Raw genomic sequence first — 5,748 nt, forward strand, 5'->3', positions numbered from 1 at the left:
GGTGGATGTGCCAGGGATGGGCAGCTGGGCAAGGGATGGGCAGCACTGCAAGGGGTGGATGTGCCAGGGATGGTCAGTCATGCAAGGATCAGGGGCAGGTGTGCAAGGGGTGGATATGCCACGGATTGACTGCTGGACAAGGGACGGGCAGAAGTGCAAGGGGCAGCTGTGAAAGGGCTGCATGTGCCAGGTCTGGATACTTGTGCAAGGATCAGGGTATTGTGCAAGGGCTGGATGTGCCAGGGATGGGTGTGCCAGGGATGGACAGCAGAGACGGGGCCGCATGTGCGAGGGGTGGGTCTGCCCGGGGTGGGTATGCCAGGGATTGGCAGCTGGGCAAGGGATGGGCAGCAGTGCAAGGGCCAGGGATGGGGAGCTGGGCAAGGGCCAGATGTGCAAAGGGGTGGATTTGCCACACCTGCTGAGCTGAGAAAGGGCTGGGGAGTCGTGAAAGGGCTGGATGTGCCAGGGGTGGGCAGCTCTGCGAGGATCGGGCAGTTGTGCAAGGCGTGGATGTGCCAGGGATGGGTAGCTGTGCAAAGCCTGGCTGTGCCACAGCTGGGCAGTTGTTAAAGGGGTGGGTGTGCAAGGGCTGGATGTGCCAGGCACGGGCAGCTGTGCCAGGGCTGGATATGCCACATCTGGACAGCTGGCAAGTCATGCAAGGGTTGGGCGACCAAGGGGCAGGTGTGCCAGAGTAGGGCAGCCATGGAAGGGGCTGGATATGCCTGGGATGAGCAGCTGTGCAAGGGCCAAACAGTCATGGGAACACCAAGTGTTCCATAGACATGGAACATGTGGTCACACGAGGGCTGCAGCCCCAAGTTCTTGCACCCTGCAAGAACTGGGCAGCTGTGCCAGGGCTGCACTGTTGTCCAAGGGTTAAACATGCCAGTCAATATTTCAGGGACTCCACGGCCCCGGAAAGACAAGGTGGGCAAGGGCTGATCCAGCAGGCAGGAGCTGAGCAGTGGTGCAAAGGCCGGGAAGTGGTTAATGCCCTAAAAGTCACCCTTTGTGGCAGCGTTTTTCCGGGTGACGTCGCTGGCATCGTCATCCCCGGGGGTGATTTCAGCGCTGCTGCCACCCAGGAACAAAAAGCTTTCCCTCCTGAGCGTGTGTGTGTGGCACTGCTGAGCCACCCCCTGTCCCCACGGGGACAGATGGCAGGAGGACACTCTCAAAAGCCACCGTGCCTGGGGGGTTTAAGCTCAGCTCCACAAAGCTGTGCCCAGCAGGTGACAGCTGGGTACCTAACAAAGTGAGACCTTGGGTGATCGTGGTGGTGTCATCTGTGGATTTGGCCCCCAGAGTGTGTGGACAAACCAATTCAGGAGCCACGCAGGGGGTGGGATAATGAGGATGAACCTTTTGTCCTGGAATAGCTCCTGGAGTGACATTGGGAGCTCGGTGAATTTATTCCCAGCACTGGCCGTGCACTCAGGCATTTTCAGTCTTCCCAGCACTGCAAACCATGTGGATTCTGCTTATTTTGGGGGTGGGAGGAGAGAAGATGTTTTAATTTTTAGTATATAAAACATCTCAGTCCAGTTCCTGACCAAACCTTTTCCAAAAAAAAAAAGCCTTATGGAAAAGCACCGTTCAAATGTCACCCATCCAGCCCTGCATGAGATTTGGGGTTCCCACAGTGTCTGTGGATCAGCACCCTTGGGGTGGGAGCTGAAACATGCTGGGAGGGGTGTCAAATCCAATCCAGCTTCCACAAATCCACGTGATTCACCAGCATCTGGGAATATTTCAGTTCCCACATCCCGATGGTTGGGGTGAGGTGGCACCGTGGCTCCCCCCTGGGTGCCCCCATGGGTGCTGGGAGGTGGGTGGCTCCGGAGGCCATCCCAGCCTGGCAAAGGCCTGCAGCAATATTGCATTAAAGCCCCATCTAGAGGCCTTTCATTGAGGAGAATTTGGGAGACAGAACCATCTCTGGGGTCGTGTTGTGTGTCCTTATCCTCCCCCACGAGCTCTTCCAGCTTTGGAAAAGGGAATAAAAGGCTGTTGATGGAGGGGAGGACGAACAATGTCATATATCATCACTGGGAGGCTTTGCCTGAGTGTTTCTCTGCTGGAAAAAACAGCTGAAGAGTCATTTTTCATGCGGGTCCCCAAGAAGCTGGTGATCCCAGCACGTGGAAGGAAACTCCTGTTCCTCCAGGCAGCCCCAAGGCAGAGGGTCATGGAAAGGCAGCGACCCTGCTGTTACTCATTTCCTCTGCTTGCAGGAGGTGCCGTGGCCGGGGTGATGCTCGGGGCTCTGTGTGACTCTTTCCGAGGTGAGGCAGCACCAAATATAGTCCCCACTTCTGCTTTCAGCCCGGGAAAAAGGGAAGCCCAAGAAGGGCTGACCCCTCCAGGGCTTTGCTGCCTGTCGTGCCTGGGGACCATCCACAAGTCCTGGGCGCGGCATCCTCCTGGGACAGCTCTGTGGCTTCCCAGGTGCCTCAGGTGTCATAAATCCCGGTGTTTTCTGCTCGGCCCGGTGTCCCCACAGGCACCGACAGCAGAGGGCAGTGCCACCCAGGCACAGCGCCTTGTCCGGGGCAGCGTGGACACGTTGGAATGCTTTGGCTTTTTAAGTGGGAATTTTTCAGCGGGGTGGTTTCTGTCCAGGATGGAGGGGACGCACCCGGGGCCGGCGGGAAGCAGCCAAGCCCCCACGGGGTTTCGTGCTTTAAGTGGCAATTCCGAAGGGTCATGAGCACCCCAGGGAATAGTGCTGCTGCCAGCAGCGAACTGCCTTCTTTAGGGTCAAAAGAAGATAATGGGGTACAAGGATAATGCTGGGAAAAGAGCCCCGGAGTGGTTGTCACCTCTGGTTTGGCACCAGCAGAAACCCCGTGTCCTCCTAACCCTGACCCCACCGTTATGCATCTGTAATTTATATGTAATATGTCATATGCTCCTGTTGTGGGAGTGAGCTGTGAGGGTTCAGGTAGAGGGTCTGGCATCCTGCAAGAGCCCTGACATCCTTCTCCCAGTGCCAGGGTGCCTCCCAGCCCCGTGGGTGACACCGTCCCATGACAGCCGATGGGATCCTCATCCAGCACAGGCTGCTGTGGCCACCCCATCGGGCTCTTCCTCGGACCACAGGGGGATCTGGACGGTGACTTCAAGTTTTCCTTCTCCGTGACTCAGCTCTGGAGCCTGCCTGTGTCGTTCCAAAGGCTTCCCCACCCCGAGGAGCCCTCACCACCATCCGTGTGGGGTTTTTTTCACAGGACACCCAGCACCTATTTTGCTTGGGGCGTCCCCTTCCCTCCCCGTGGCTCTTCTGAGGGTGTTTTTCTCCTTCCAACCAGCTCTCATTAGAGAGAGGAGGAGATTCTGACCAGCTCACCAAGGTCCCTCTGCATGAACCAAACCTCTGCAGGGCAGCAGCTCCAGCTCAGTGGGTTGATTGACTCATAGGAGTGGAGAGGGAAGGAAAACACCCGTGAGCTCATCTCCTTCATCCCTCCTTGCCGGTCCTGCTTGGGTTCCCCACCAGATATTTGGCACTGACTCCCAGATTGGAGCAACTCAAGCAAGGCAGCGAGAAGTGGGGACCTCACCAGGCTGGGGCTGGGTTGGGTATCCCAGGCTGTGCCCGGGATAACTGGGAATCCTTCGGCTGCAGCCCGGGATAACTGGGAATCCTTCGGCTGCATCGCCTCCGAGAGGAGCCACTCACATTTCCCTTCCTCTCTTTCCTTAATTAGAAGTGGGCCTGGCATTTCCCTGCCCTCGGGATACAGCCTGAAATAACAGCCCAGGCCCGGGAATGCCGCCTGCCCACGGGACATGGATTGTTCCACTGGCCCCGGGATCACACTGGGCGAGTCTCCCCTGCCACCTTCGGTTCCAGTTACTCCTTTTCCGCCATCACGTGGAATTCCAGGGTGTTCCCTCCCTTTGAGTGACCACACATGGGCTGGAAGCCAGATTCCTGCTTCTTTTCCATCAGGCTTGGATGCAGTTTAAGTCACCCCTGGGACAGCTCTGAGCTTCAGGCAGTGGTGGTGTGTTACACCTCCATCCCTTCCCTCCATCCTCCGACCCTGCCAGTGATTCCAAGAGGGAATGTGGTCAAAACATTCCTGTTGCTTTCAGCTGGGCTGCTGAGAGCCAGAGCTTCCCTGCTTCCCCAGGGCTCTGGATCATGCAAATCACTGGAATAAGGAGCAACATGGCCTTGATCCTCACTCCTGCCCCTTCCTAGTTTTCCACATGAAGAACCAGTTGCAGTTTGTTACTTCCAGAGGCCTGTGAGTCACACAGAATATCCTGAGTGTTATGGAAGCAAAAAGCAAATGAGAGCAGTTTTCCATCGTGGAGCCCTTCCTTTCCCATCCAGGGCAGAGCTGGATGCAGGGATGTGGGGGTACTGTGAGGTTGTGTGTGTCCCCTGCTGCAGATGTGGGGCCACCAGCTTTGCCCTCTGAAATCCATCTGGGATCCCTGGGGGGCCCGTGCTGGAATGAAAGCCACAACTTATTGGGCTGCACATGTTCAGTTCAAGCTTGTTCCTCAGTGAGTTTCCTCGAAATGGGGCAAATGGAACCCGAATCAGGTGGAAACAGAACCATCCGAGGGCACCAAACTTGTCAAAATGACCCCAAGCAGGAGCTCTCACACCGAATTTCAACAAGCACTGAACTTTCCTGAACCTCATTCCCCTCAGAGATTCCCCTTTCTTAACTCATTATAGGACACATAATAAAATATTTTGGAAGTATCTTGTGCAGGAAGAGGAAAGGGAGATCTTTAGGAGCACTCACTTCTTTCCCCCTAATTTAAGAGGGACATCTCTTTTCACTGTTTTTTCCAAGAGCTGGCAATTTTATTTTTTTTTAAAGTCCCTAAAAATGGAATTTTTTCGCCTCCTGTTTCCCTGCACATCTTTCCTGAGTTGTGCTCTGCTCTTGCAAAGGTTTTTCTCCTTCAACACACAAGCACTATCAAAATATCCCTTCTGAGTAAATCAAGTTCTTCATGTGGAAACCACATTTCTCCTGGTAATTTCGTGGAGAATCTGGGACCTTCTAGTCTGGGCCAGAAAGACTTTTAATGCAATTTAATCCCAGTGCAAAATCATGTCCTCGGTGTCTTTATGACAACCAGGCACGTCAGGAATGAAAGTGTTTTTGTTAGAGCTGCGGGAGGTATTTTTTAGGTCTGAAGGAGCAGTGCCAAGGGCTCATTTCACCTTCTGCCAGAGTCTGTACTGTAAAACACATTGATTAACCAGCTTCTTTGAGGGATTTTGATGGCAATTTGCTCCCTCATGAAAATCAGATGGGAGGGAGGGACCTGAACTCCAGCAGGGTGGAGGGAGAAGCCCCTGTGTGAGCTCAGCAGCTCCTCTCAGCTGATTAATCCTGCTAATGTGCTGCCAGTCCTGAAGTATTCCCTGGCTTTGCTGCTCCTGGGGTTATTGTGGACATCCTGGAGGTGGTAGGACAGTGACTGGAGGAGAGAAACGGGGAATTGAGGTTGTGCAGGTGTGGGGAGCAGAGGGTGACACTGTGGGTGTCTGCAGATCTACAGGAGACCTCATTAGCTCTGCTCCTCCAGGACCTCTTGTTTACCTCACCCCGAGGGTGACAGGAGCCCTGGGATAACCTGGCCCTCTATCTTTGAGGTCACCCACCTCTGTATCTTAGGGGCTGGTGGCAATGACCAGGGACGTGCCCCAGTCAAGGGTCTTTGACCTTGAACACACATTAAACCCCTTCGCTGAAGGACGCTCAC

Source organism: Neopelma chrysocephalum, unplaced genomic scaffold (genome assembly GCF_003984885.1).
Source record: "Neopelma chrysocephalum unplaced genomic scaffold, ASM398488v2 Primary Assembly neopelma1_101, whole genome shotgun sequence".
NCBI lineage: Eukaryota > Metazoa > Chordata > Aves > Passeriformes > Pipridae > Neopelma > Neopelma chrysocephalum.